Genomic DNA, 14862 nt, shown 5'->3' with positions numbered 1-14862 from the left:
ACCATGTTGCGCTAACATTTTGTTTGGTGTGAGTGTGAAGGAAACAAGAGGTATGCGGAATCTACATGAGCTCATGAGGGCGAAACGCGCAGCATCAAATTGGAGGAAAATATATTTTTTATCATTTACAAAATCATGTGTAACAAAATACTGGGATTCATTGGAAAAAAATTCGATTTTGCCCAGGTTTAGTTCACCAGATACGCACATGCTAAAATCTGTGTTGAATCCATCCCTTCCAATACAAGTCAGCAAAGGCTTGAAGAGCAGATATCAAATTTCTTTGAAGATTATCCCGTGGCTAGGGTTTGTTGACAGTTGAGTAGTACACTTAAAATAAGTGATTAAATACATACATAAATAAATACATAAATAAATAAATAATGAGGATTGGACTCAACTATTGTGAATGTTAATCCCATTCAAAATTTACAATTGCAAATTCTGGATGGTCAACACAATGGTTGACCAAGCCACAGACTCCTTGGCTGTCCTTTGTCCTAGAATGGTAGTCAGTCAGAAAGTGAGATGGCCCTGTGATGAAAATTTGTGGCCCCCTCCTTTAAATTGTTCATTCCTGCACTGGAACCGTGTATAAATACATGTGAAACAGAGTGTGTGTGGTGATGTGCTGATCACCACCTGTGTACCATACGCTACATAAGCAGTAAGAACACACATGCTTTTTTTTTCCAAGCATGTGTGTGGTCATCATCATTCTTATGTGTACCAGGCTTTACTTGTCTCAGCAATGGTAGGTGGAAAAAAATATTTGCATCACTAATCACACAAGTACATCAAAACATTTTGAAATTGAAATGCCCTTTATTGGAGAATAAACAAAATCATATGTAAATGTACTTTTTTGAAAGTTTTTTTTTTTTTTTAAGTTTCAAGTCATGACAACCCTATTTATTCTTGAAACAATAGGCGTACAAATAATATTGGGAGCGCTTGGGGGATGTTGGAGGCCACAAAGGATTAGCAGAAATGCATCTAAACAGAAAAAGAAGGGTGCATTTTGAAGGAGCCTTGAATTAGGACAGCCTTATGTGGCGTTATAACACCAGTGGCCTTGAAATATATGGGTGCAACCCCTAAATTAGGACAAAGTTATTGCCACTCAAAGTGGATGACTCCAAAAGTAGAACAGCTTGATCATTTCTTTTGATGCGCTTTGAAAACGTGAACAATAATCGAACATTTTACCGAACTAAAGTAAAAAATAGTGTTTGGTCGAAAATGTGCTATTACTGTATATATACCACTAGCAGTGCACACATTGTAAGAGACATAATATTGAGATGATATGCAAGGTGGAGAGAAAATGAATTAATTAAATTCATAAAATAGTATCATCAACGTCCTCTCACTGTGTGCGTGTGTGCGTGTGTGCGTGTGTGTGTGTGTGTGTGTGTGTGTGTGTGGGGGGGGGGGGGGGGGTCAAGCCTGTAAGAGGATGTGCCATCTTGCCACGAACTAAGGAAGAGGTTGGGGTATGTGTGGAGGTGACACAGGGGAGGGGGAGAGTGTTTGGTTTCTGTTATGCAAGATGGAAATGAGCAAAGCCACGCTTTGCCTTAGCCGTTCTATTTTGGAACAGCTCATATCAGAAAATGCTGGGACGAGCAGGAAAATTAGGTCACTTACATGAGCAGGGCAGTACCTTGGTCCTGGAATCGAGGGAAGCAAGGGCTAAAGAGCTAAAACGTGTAGAGCTTTTAATTCAGGTCTGGGGTACACAGATTCTAACAGTATGAACACAACATAGGAGCACAGCACAAAAAAAAAGCAAAGAGGTGCGCTAAAAGAGACCCTGGCAATGACCTGAATACATTGCAGCAATGAAAAGTGGGCGAGAATCCTCTTTTGAGTGCACTGCTTCAATTCCTTCTGTGTTTTGCAGCAGATCACACCACACACTTATGACTTTCTTGTCTGTGGGTCTGATTTATTATGCATGGGAAAGCAGGGTGTAATTGATGAGGATTGGGGAGGATATAAGAAGCCATAGTACCCGTCTTGTTATCAGTAAATACGTGATCCAGCCCCCTCGTTAACTGCTGAACTCAGATGAGAAGCGGAGGGAAAACTTGCACCACCACCCACTACTAGCAGTCATTTGAACTAATCATCCAACAGGACAAGGGAAATCCTGCTACGGAAAACAGTATAACAATCAAGATGCATGGCAGCAGCAGAGGAAAACAGCTCAGGGGGAAGGTTGTTGGAGAGAAAACGAGAGATGCACGGGATTCTGGGATACAGTCAGGCTGAGATAAAGGAGCTTGACAGAGGGAGCAAAGGGAGGACAAGTAGGGAGAGGGTACATGAGGATAATCGTGTGTGTGCTTGAGTGCAAGTGTTTGTGTCTTGGAGGGACTTAGCATGAAGGCTAAAAGTTGCCTTGTCAGTGGTTTTGTCTGAGAAGGTCTCCAGGTGGCAAGCGGCCGTGTTCTAGTTTGAGTTGAATTTTTCACCCTAGTTTTAGTCACACAACATGATATGTGCCTTTTACACAGAACACAACATTACATGCAGTTGAACAATCTAATGAGATCAAAAAGTACACATGCAATGTAAGACAATTTAAACTACCGGTGAAATCTCAGATGCCCAGCAACTATGCAGTGGAGCAGACCTAGACCCTCATTAAGGTGCAGGGGAGCCCCACTAACCATGTGCTTTGTGGACTAAGAGAAGATATTCGACAGTGTTCTTCTGGAGTTTTGTCGGGGGTTATAGACCCCTTAGACTGGGCTGCTCCAACCCAGTAAAACCGATGTCAGAGGTTGTTTGGAGTTACCGGCAGTGAGTCAGCTTCATTTCCAATAAACCCTTGGACTTCACCGAGGCTGCTCTCTGTCACTAATTCTTTTCATAAGCTTCAGGGACATTCAGGGATTTCGAGCAGCAACTCAGATGGCTCTGATTGGGTTTGGTTAGCTATCACATCTCTGCTATTTGCAGGCGATGTGATTCTGTTGACTTCATCCAGTTATGATCTTCACCATTGGATGGGGAGGAGGCGATCCCTGCCAAGTACGGAACGCTTGGAATAACAACCAGCACCTGCAAACTGAGACTAGGACCTATCGTCAGAAAAGGGTGAAGTGGCCAATCAATTTATGGATTGAGAACATGTTCTAAGTGTGGGAGGAGAGTGTAGGAGGAGTTTAAGTTTCTTCAGGTCTCATGGAAGGGGTGGCTCGATGAGTAAAATAGAATGGCACATTCAGTGATGTGGACTCTGTATCTGTCATTTGTAGTAAAGGAGTTAAGCCTATATGTGAAGGTCTCTCTACTTACTCTCACCTATGATCACTTATTGTGGGTCATGACAAAAAGAACACAATCACGGACACAAGTCGCCAAATGGGTGACTCCAGCAGGGTGTTTGGGCTCTCCCTTAGAGATAGGGTGAGAAAAGACCTCGGAATCCTCCCAGCGGAACTATTCCAAGCAATTAGTTCGGGAAAGGGGGAGTTTGGGCCTCTCTGCTTCAACTTTTGCCTCTGCGACCTGAGCCCAAGATTTACGGAAAAACATGGCTAGATGGATACATGAAATTTTACTTCTATCTGCAATATGTGTCACACGAGGAGCAAAAATCGAACCTAACTGCAACAGAGACACCAAAGTAGAAAGTTAGAAAGTCTTTATACACAAAAATGCAACATAACCTTGCCAAGCATTGGAAAATGGACTCGGAAACTTGAGACCGTGAAAATGGTCTGACATGTTTCAGACAATCTATCTAGCATGAAGACTGTCAGACATGATCAATCCCATACGACAAAATAAAACAAACTAATGCGCCATAGCAACTGCATGGTAACTGATACATCAAGGAACAAAGAATCACCACCCGTCACAAAAGTAAATACACGTGAAAATAACAAAGGTGACAAACACATTACCGTGACAACTGCATGGCAATTGGAATCAGAACAAGGTGCAAGTATACCCTGAAGGTACCAAAGTGCTGCGCACAATAGAAATACTTTACTGTATCTAAAGCATATTTCAAAAGATAGTAAGGAGCATTGAAATCAAACAGAAAGTAGGCTTAGACTGTTGTCTAACACAATCCAATGTGTGTCTGACTGGAGCTTGTCAAAGCAAGACTTAAGCTCTAAAACGGTCAAAACTCAATTCATATCAATGCTTCTCAAACAGAGCTACACTGTAGCTGCATATTCATGCCAAAACACAGATGTAAAGTAGCCGTCAATATTTATGCATCTATTGTATCCTCGACTTGGTGCCAACTGTGGCATGCGTTCATCTCGACTCACATGCTTACGTACATATGTGCCGACCCATTTGCACATTGGATCCGATACTCACGCATGTGTGTGTTGCAGGAGCCGTCAGTCCTAAAGAGGGACTGTGCTGCTGTCATGCAATGACACCTCTCATTTGCTGCTGTCCTGTGAAGCGGAGCTGAAGGCAGAGGTCAGGCCACCCTCACAGAGACGCTGCGGCTCAGAGCACATCATGTCTGCCTGGCTGCCTCCTCCCAGTGCTGTCATATAGGCCTCGCGTACAGACTCGCGTCGAATAAGACACACACTCTTAAACGCTCGCGCTTGACCGAACCACCTACACCCACTGTTATTCTAATTTTCATTTATCCTCAAAAGTTTGATGTTTGTACAGAAACCGTCACAGCAGCCAAGGCAGGAGACAGAGAGGATAATGTGTTATTCCAAATGGTCTGTTTCATTGTCTGCGACAATAACAATGTGATCATAGGAATCATTTATTCTATTGTCTATAACAATAACCACTCTGAGTGCTGACTGAAACAAATACGGCACACTTCAATGTCCTCTTTACTCAATACATATTCTGGATCCTATTCTTTCTCATGACTTGCTGTCCCCACTTCAAAAGGATTTGGCTCGAATTTACATGCAAACATGAGCTCAAGTGTGTGTGTGTGTTTTTTTTCTAAACACAATTTTGACAGTAAAAGCATAATAGAAAAGGTGGGAAAATAAGTCTATTTTGGATTTGTTCGATTCCATTTATATTTCAGGAGCAAGTTCAATCAATCTTGCATTTGTTTTTTTAGAGGTATTGTGTTGAATTATCACAGAAATAAATGCTCACTATACAGAAAGAGTGATGGTTACGCCTCCATCCTCACTTTAAACATGGTCATTGTGACAGAGTAGACTAAATATTGCAGATTTTTGTATTATCACGTTTAAGAAGTGCTTCTGCTTCACAGAGGCAAATAACAGATTCTTGTAACAAAATTGGCAAAATGTGTGATTTAAAATAAAAATGCATAAACAAGCATTACCCATATTACAACACATCTTACATTTGTTCTACTGGTATTTATTTTACTATAACAAATTAAAGAAGCTTAGAATAAAATAAATATGGTCATTAGCCATCCATCCATCCCCTATCATAATCTCTTTTCCTCACGAGGGTCGTGGGCATGCCAAAGCCTATACCAGTAGTCTTGAACTGATTGCCAGCCAAATTTATGGTGATTCTCACAAAGGTATTAAATCTCTTAAATGACTGAAATGAAATCACAACATTTTGTAATGGTGTGTGAATGAAAGGTAAGCTTATAGCATCAGCGAAAGTTTGAACAGATTTTCTGCACACCAGTATCTACAAGTAACATGTCTTTCTCCTTGCAGAGCAGTTTCAATGAACACATGGGGTGCCTGCCGCTCGGGAGTTTTTCGTCTGTGAAAAAATATCTAACTTTGGGCCCCAACCACTTAACTGCAAGAAATCAAAAATATTATTTACCAAAGCTGTTGCTCATCAAGGGTATTTACAATTGTCAGTATTTTTCCCCTCTTTACCATGCCTTGATCACAACCTATCTTTTGTCTCGTCTGACTCACCTACAGCATAAACCCTCGTTTCCCCCGACTGCTCCCGTAGGGTGTCCATTCATCTTGACCGCTGTTGCATGCCATAGTCAATTACCCATCAAACATCGTAATATTCACCCAATATTGCCGACATGACGGAGAGCGCGATCAAAAGTGACAAATCAGATTTATGGAGCAAGCATAAATAAGGAGATTGTGACCTCTCCAATTGCCATGTTGAATAATGGATGCCTGTTTAGTAATCATTTGCCAATATCACAGCACTTTTGCCTGATTGGCCGAGCTGAGGTCCAGAGAGACTCAAGGAACAATTTTGGATAATACTATGATGCCGTTCATATTTTATTTGTCAAGTGTTCTTTTTACTTTGAGGCTGGGCTTGCCTGGATATCTCACATTTTTCCCTCTTAGATTGTGTAAGTTGAAAGGGGCACAGCAGAACACAGTACGTAAACAAGCTGGAAGAAATGAACTGTCTGACTGAGCACCTTGCTTTTCTATCATCTCGAAACACCAAGCGCCTGTTCATTCTAAAATAAAAAGTAAATGTAATGGCCTGAAAACAACTCAAGCAGTCTCAAGGTCAGCGCTTTGATGATATCATAGCAACACTCAAAACAGCGACTCCGGTGATCTTTACAACAATCGTCAAGACACTGTTGTGCTTCCGATGGGAAAAGGCTAAACCAGGTTATGAAAATCCTTATTTACAGCTGCCTGGCTGTGTGAAGTAGGTCACAGCAGCTTCTGAAATGGAATGAATCCTCTCACACACTCTTTAATAGTTTTCTTTTCAGCAGCCTTACATTGGCACCGGGGGCAAAGATACGAAAAATGTGTTTCCACTTGTATTTAGCAAGGACGCCTTAAATAGTACACGTGTCAAGTTTGCACCAAACAACTCGACACATCCATCAAAAGCATGTAAATAGCAGCGGCAGACACAGTGTTTTGCCACTGGGGACAAATCAACTGAATTATAATGCATCTCAAAGGATTTATTTGGTTTATTTGCTATTGCAGTTACAATGGACTTTTTCCCCAACCCTAAAATGCAAATGGTACAGTCCAGTTGACAAAATTCTGCATCAGTTTCAAAAAGTGTGAAAGGGTAAAAAAAAGCACGTGTTCAAATGTGGACTTTTGTATTGTATTGACAAGCTAACAGTTTAATGAGCATACACACCTAATCCCGACATAATATAACCAAACACGTTTAAGTCCGTCTATTTCTATCATCTGCTTATCCTCACTAGGGTCACTAGATAGCTGGTGCCTATCCCAGCCATCTTCGGAGAGTAGGCGGGGCATCCGGGACTGCTTGCCAGCCATTCGCAAGGCACACAGAGACGAACTATCATCCACACTCACGATCACACCCAAGGGCAATTTGGAGTGTCCAATACACCAACCATACATGCTTTTGGAATGTGGGAGGAGACCAGAGTGCCCAGAGAAGACAAACGGGAGCACAGGGAGAACAGGCAGTTTGCTTTACATCTAGCGTAAAATATTGTCCCCATCTCATATTGGGAAAATTCATAAAAAAGGAAATATTCATTTAACCATAGCCCTTAACTGTCATTTGCAGAATAGTACAGTCAGTAAATCGGTATGATGTAGTGCATTTCTAAATGCACGAGAACATACGTATTGTCAAATTAATGATCTTTGACAATGCCATTAAAGACTGAAGATTATTGCCTTGTAAATGCAGTTTTTGCATTAGATCCTGCAGTTGTCCCTGGCATTGTGGTCACTGAGTGTACAGTATATTGCAGGGCGGCTGCGAGTGGCGTGTAGGAGAGCCTTGTCCCTGAGGGTGATGGATGCTGGTGGGAGGCTGTTATGCCACAAGGTGAAAGTGTCCATTTATCAGCCCCACTTCCACCACTGTGGCTTTCCCATTACCAGCGCACTTCATGCAGCCTGATTGGTTTTTAATTGGCCTGCCCGCCAGGAGATAGATCATGTTTTCCCCGAGGAGAGTCACGGAGGTGTGTGCGCACGGTGGTGGACTCCCATGCTATCTCAGGAGGAAGACCCACATCAGAATTCCAGTCTGCCTGCCAAAGTTAGATGCAAGGGACTGTCAGGCGCAAGAAGAATCCCCAGATTTAACCATTGTTCTTATTTTGGCCTTATACTGGATAGAATGTTATGGCTATGATCGAAAACTGCTCAACATTGTATCTCAAGAAAAAAAAAAAATCAAAAGCAGTGCTATTTGGAAAAGCACCAAACTATACCATTTGTCAGTGGCAGAGTGTTTCTGAATTTCCTAATTTTAGATGAATGTCCTACCTCATGTAAGAGCTATAAATAGCTTTGGTTTCCTCCCCAAAAGTTAAAAGAGGAACATGTTTAGCTATGTGAGATTAAAAAATAATAATAATAAAATAAAGCAAGATTAAAGCTAATTATTTTATGTTTTTCAAGGAAGCATAGGAGTAAACTGAATTCCCTGATGAAGGTGGCTTAATTAATGGCTGCTATATATCAAACGTTGCAGGGAGATTTCAGTGAAGGACACAAGAGCAGCCACATCTCACACTGAGCAGACATCAGTATTGACATTGTGTCTGCTCGGATGGATCAATCCCCGCTCTGCCCTTGCCTAACCACGTCATTGAGAAGACTGGAAGAGCGAGTTGATTCCCCAGGTATCTTCTCAAAGTTTTGCAAAGACTCATGTTCATGTGTAGCAATCACATGCATACGTATGCTTAATGGTATCACCAATTTGACCGTGGGTGTCAATTTTGCAATGAAAAAAAAATCTGCATGTAGAATGTACTATATACTTGACAGTATAAAAATGTTTATTATTATCAAAAATAACAATCTCGGGCGTCTGGAAAATTAACATTTGATCAAAGTAATAAAACTAATGAAACATCGAATTTAAACGTTTGATTCATTAAAAATATAATTTTAAGATTGAGTGCAAAATGTTCAGACAACAATAATGTATGCTGATTTAATATCACTTTTAACATAAACTTATTATTAGCTTGTGCATAAAATAGCTATTCATACTTCCCTAAATGCCGCAACTACGTAGTTAAGTGTTCGATCACACAATTTATCTAATTTTCAAATGATTGATTTTTAAAACGACACGTGAATTGAATAAATTTGATTCATCGGCCAGCCCTAGTTTTATGTGGTAAATTAAACAATTCTTTTCTGCTGATTTCACAAGAACATACTGCAAATCAAATAATTATATTTGTGAATTTTGCATGCAGTTATCAAATATTGTACTTTGTGTGCCAGTGGATTTACTGGTTAAGCACGTATCTGACCACCCTTAAAAATAACAAAATTATGGTTAATAATGAGACCCAATATTTGGGTATTGTGCAAATTGTACTAACTTTCAGGATTATTTTGCATAAAACAACCCCAAAAATGATTTGTTTTGTACATGACGTCAAAAGTTGAATTGAGAGTTGGCACCATTTCGACTCAAATATTGGGTCACTCCTATTATCACCCATGATTCTGTTATTTTCATGTTTATTGACCAACCTTGCGCCTTTCACAACTCCAGGTCAACTTTGCCACACACTGAACATGACTGAAAGGTCATGCCAATCTTGCGCAACACACTCAAAATACAAGCACGGCCAAATCTAAGTAAAGAGCAATGTTGAGCTAGGCTGGATTTACTCTGTGATGCATTTTTGTTCACTTCTGTCACTTTTCTTGTGTTCACTGATTCGCTTGCTCACAGTCAATCATAATGATCATTTGTCAGCAATGGCCGACATAATTTTGCGTATTAAATCTGGCGAAAACTACCTGACAAACAGCAGCTCATTCATTCAAGTCATATCCAATAAGCACAATGCCTGGGCAAAGATACAACTATCTATTCTTTACATGCACAAAGACAAAAGTGAAAAAAATATTAACATAGAAATGGCGAGAGAATTTGCTGACAAAAATGTTAAATTAATAAGTTTGAGAAATAGAAATTTTAGTCAATAATAATCTTTCACAAGATTTTACTGACTGGATGTAAGATAAGAAAATGTTATTGTTCTTGTCGTTTTAGAGCTGCACTAACATGGGTAATTTAACTGTTTTGTGTTCCTTTTCCTAAGGGCAGTTCTATAATATATTACAAGAATAATATACTGTAGCTCTATTGAAAATGAGAATACACATTTTTATTTTCGCCAGACATAGATTATTCATGTAAGAAATTTATACTTAAAAAGGTGCATGTGAACAGTGAGTAAACAAACGTTTTGTTGTAATCTATATTACTGTAAACTTAAGGCATTCAGTAGTAATAAGATCATATTTAAATGTACAATATATTGCTTGCAGCACAGTCGAATTCTACAGTACATAAAATGAATAAAGCTCAAAATGGAACTGCATTTTGGAGACTGCCTCTTGTTAAGAACCGCCAAAAAATAAAATAAAAATAGAATCAAAATGTTCAGTGAAACACTGAGATATTGCCAAACTGGTCAATCTCCATGCCAAAACACAAAAGCTAAACCACAGACTGGGACACATAGATTGTTTCTTCTTTTCTTTTTTGCTCTGTACAAATATTGCATAAATGTGGACACGCATCAGAGGCTAATGAAGGCATGTGACACCTACACCAACCACGACCACCCACTGCTGTTTGTGTACAGGGGATCCCCAATAGCCTTTTTTTTTTTAAATTCATTAGGCTGCAGTAGAAGGGTGTGCTCTCATTTTTTTTTTTATACCACGCAAGACTGGAGTAAAAACTCACTCATTTAACTTGATTGTCTGTCGACTATGTCTGCTTTATCATTCATCTTTATTTTGAAACAAAAGCTAGATTTGAGTATTATGGCCCAAAGTGGAGCTAGAAGGAAAGTGATAAATATTGCAGCTATGACCAGTGGTGCTCCAGAGAGACACACACATACACAGAGGCTGGGGGCGGTGGGAGGCTGGGGGTCCCCCTGTAATGTTGCTCTCAGTACAAGCAGGGTAGCGTGATTTCCCTCTCTAATTTAATCACAGTGGCCTGTCTTCCTGTCCGCCGCAAAGCACATCAGGCACAGTGCTGGTGCTACACAAGCACACATTCTCAGCACGACAACACCAGTCTCTTCTTAACAAGCAAGACATTACCGGAGGAAGACCCCAAAGAACATGGTCACACTTTAATGCCAAGTCAGCTGTCCGCACAAGGTGGTTGTGCAGAGTGCAGGGAAAATTGGAGAGAATTACCAAATATTGTTTGTTTATGTTTTGTAAAACACATGCTCTTTATGTTAAATTGCTGACTTTTGAATGAATTCAAATTTCATTCGGTGGTAATATTCACAGGTTTGTATACCCAATTATTTGAATTTTATTTGACTGACATTCATTACAGTAATGCATGCTACATTGGAACAATTTGCAGACGAGGAAGACAAAAAAACAGCTCACTTTGTTTATCTTTGCAAAATACAACATGTTGCAGCACATTTGCCTTTGTGTTGTCATTACTCAGAATGTGACACAAACACGCCACAGTACCAAATGTGTACTGTTTTGCAGGGGAAAGCTTTGTATGCGCTCTTCCCTTTTTATGGAGGGTGCCTATGTCTTGAGTTTGGTCCAGCCTGTCAAACAATGTTTCTTCTCAAAAGATCAACAAAAGATCTCATTTAATATATTTTATCATTTCACAAAAAACACAAATTCTGCACAATGTAATAACATCCAAAACAAACAGTGCACGCATGGTGTCATTGAGTCATCCGCTACGGAAACCTAAATGAAAACAAACTTCACGTGTCTTTATTCACATTACTGATTCGGATCAGTTTCAAGTCAGCATGGTAAGTAAACAAACTTATAAGGAGAACTATGCAGTAACAAACACCAGAGTTGCAACAACTAACTTAAGCTCAGGACTTTTTTTTTTCTCGAAAATGTAAAGATCGTCTATGTCACTTTGCGACACAAGGCAACTAATCTTTACGAGGAGACAGCATGAATTAAGTTACCTACCAGCCGCAGTCTTCTCTTAAAACTTTTCTCCAAAATGTGCTTCCTCTTCTATCTGACAGCCTTCCCCTTTACTTCTCACCCAATTCATTTAATGTGCTCTCTGCAAACTTCTGCTCCCGCATTGCATGCAAACTCCTTTTTTTACGACTTGAGAGATGGCTGGGAATGTGAGGAGGCAGAGTGTAGGGAGACAGGATGACAGAAGGGGTGGACGAGTGGAGATAATGGTGGGAAGGCGGGCGACCAATGGGCCCGGAGCCTAATGGAAAAAGGGAATCAGGACACACCAATGAGGCACAGCCTGGAGAGAGGAGGCGAGCGAGAGCGAGAGAGTGAGAGAGGAGAGGGAAGCAGGGATGGAGAGAGCACAGTTGGGAGGAGACGGTGTCAAGCAGACTGAGCAAGAGAGAGATGAGAGCTGCATGTAGCCCATGTGCACGCGCGGGCGGAGGAGGGAAGCAAGCGCGAAGAAAGGCAGGAAAGGAAGGAAGGAACGGACTTACCCGGCTCCTGCTAGCTGCATCCTTTCATACACTGCCTCGTAGACTCCACAAACACAAACCCCCTCCCAAACGATAGAGGCACACGCCACGCTGCTGCCGAGACTAACCAATAGCCGAAACAACAAAGGGAAGGATTGCCAAAGCCGACTGGTATACCCTAAAGCAATTCTGGCTCTGTATGCGTGCGGCGGTGTGTGCGTGCGCGCGCGTGTGTGTCTATGCATATGCGTGCGTGTCAGGGAGGCAGAGAGTCGATGTGTGTGTGAGCATGTGTTTTCTCAGAGGAGGAGGAGGAGGGATGTGAGTTGAAACCCCAAATGCTCCCTCTCTGGTTTGCTTCCCTCTCCCTCCTTGTTCTGTGAATGTGGCTCTCTCTGTACAATGTGCAATGTATGTCCTCCAACACTCAGTATGTTCTCCCTCCCTCCCTCTTTCCTTCCTTCCATCCCTTCCTTCGCTCTCCCTTGCTCCTCTGCCTGCTAATGTGCCCTCCCTTCCCCTTCTCCCTCTTATACATATATTTAGGGCTGCAGACTGTCTGCTCCCAGAGTCTGCTCTTCCCACGGGCCCAGGAAACGAAGGAGGGAGGGTGAGGAGAGAGCCGAGCAGCGGCAGACAAGAGATGATGGGGGGGGAATATGTGCGCTGCATTTCATCCACAAACACATTTTGGTGTGTCCATTAAGGGGCTTTCACCCACTATTATTATTTGTCTGGCATGACTACATTTAAGAAGAGATGCACACTAATACTGTAGCTGGCTACCGCAAGGTGAAATACTATAAGAAATCAATGCAGTTATAGACGATATGACACTTCAAACGACGCTCAGATTTTAGGGGCGTGGTGGCCAATGGGGATTTCGAGAGAACTCCCATACGGTCGGGTACATTCCAGGCCAAAATTGTCACACATCATGGTCGGGCAGTGCCCCCACTTCATCGCCAAATAGATTTTGCAGTGGCTAAGTCCATTTCAAAGCCACTGAGGGCGAGTAGCGTTTGACGATCTATAAAGCCCACTTAAAGTTCTATGATTTTCCTCAAAATTGACACTGCAATATCTTATGTACGGATGTCAAATTGAAGTTGAAACAAGTTTGACTTACTTGAACCATACTGATTTGTTGGTGTACACAGCATCAGCACCTAGTGGAACATAGTACAAGCCAGTCCACCCTATATATAAAAATTTCCCGAAGACCTGTTCATTGAGAGTTCACCTTATAATCCAGTGTGCCGATCATCTGAAAAATGTAGTTGGCAATTTCTTAACAAATGTTCTTAATCCTCTAAGTATAAAAAAATGCTCTAAAACATTCTATCCTATCAAAAATGAAAAACACATAACATGTCGAACCCACCCATTAGTCTAAATCTTTTTCGCTCCCTTTGTTGCACACCTGCAAACCTTGCCGCTTAAATAGGCTTGTGAACAGATACAAAGGTGAATATTAACTTGTCAATTTAGTGACCTATTAAATGCATGGAAAATGTCTCCCACTAGTTTCACAGGACAAATTTTGGTCTAGGTGAAAAAAAAAAAAAAAAAAAAACATTTGAGATGAGAAGAAAAGGGTACTAAATTTCCAAACACATCACATGTCATCATTTGTTTGCCGAGAATGTTCTTGTTTTTATTTTCTTAATGAAGTAGGCACAGCCAAGTATTTGGCACTGCAGAGGGTCCTGACTTAGGATCCCATAGGAGCAGTTATAGTCAAGTAACTTCAAAACTATAGTGCGTTATTTCCTACTTATTAATGTAATTTCAAAGTAATTAGTTACATTAGAATATTACAAGATTTGAAATATAATGTATTACACTACTATGGCATTACTTTTACATTACTCTCACCAAAATAATTGGAAATATGGATTTGCCATTCTAAATGGAGCTCATTACGCTCATTACACATCCAGTGGAAGGTTGGCTTGAGCTTTAAAACAGTATAAATCATTTGAGCTGCATTGTATTATAAACCCTCAAAGACATGACAAGCTATAGAATCTTTTTTATACATGTATATATATTTTTTATGTAGTTTCACAGCATAGTGTGCTGTGCAGTTCATGGTTTAGAAAAACCTGTTGGTGCATTCCATAATTTCAATGATAATAATATAATTGAATGATAACAAGACCTATGCGTATTTTTAAAACATACTGTTGGCTATTAAGAACACATTCATTTGCATGTTTTTGAAATTTATAAATATTTCATTTATTCCTTTTAAAGGGACAGAGTGTAAGATTTAGACTGTTTTTCATTAAAAAAGAAATACATCAAATGATTGGAAATTTCAAAAACTTGAGCAAATAAATGTGTTCTTAATGACCAACGGTATGTTTTAAAAATACTCATAGGTCTCGTTATTATTAAATTATATTATATGGGGGGTGGCACTCCCCCGGAAGCGGCCATGTTTGTTATACCGACAGACAATAGTAAATGCAGCACCTGCAACACCTCCTGCTGCCTGT

At 40.6% G+C, this 14862-nt stretch overlaps 1 protein-coding gene across 9 annotated transcripts in view; it reads right to left on the bottom strand.

Annotated features, from left to right (window-relative positions):
- myt1lb (myelin transcription factor 1-like, b) overlaps positions 1-12722 on the bottom strand; it is a 129409-nt gene extending 116687 nt beyond the window's left edge. For 8 of the 9 annotated variants that reach the window (XM_088432961.1, XM_088432965.1, XM_088432963.1 and 5 more), the window contains exon 1: positions 11877-12219. The gene's annotated coding sequence lies outside the window, so the exon portion shown is untranslated. Of the gene's footprint in view, positions 1-11876; positions 12220-12379 lie in introns of those variants that run through there. The other variant, XM_088432962.1, reaches the window with a different exon arrangement.
- Positions 12723-14862: the final 2140 nt, after the last annotated feature.

This window comes from Hippichthys cyanospilos, chromosome 14, assembly GCF_059441005.1.
Source record: "Hippichthys cyanospilos isolate Australia breed blue-spotted pipefish chromosome 14, RoL_Hcya_1.0, whole genome shotgun sequence".
NCBI classification, from domain to species: Eukaryota; Metazoa; Chordata; class Actinopteri; order Syngnathiformes; family Syngnathidae; genus Hippichthys; species Hippichthys cyanospilos.
Note: the sequence above shows the minus strand (reverse complement) of the source record. Positions and strands in the feature narration are given on the sequence as shown.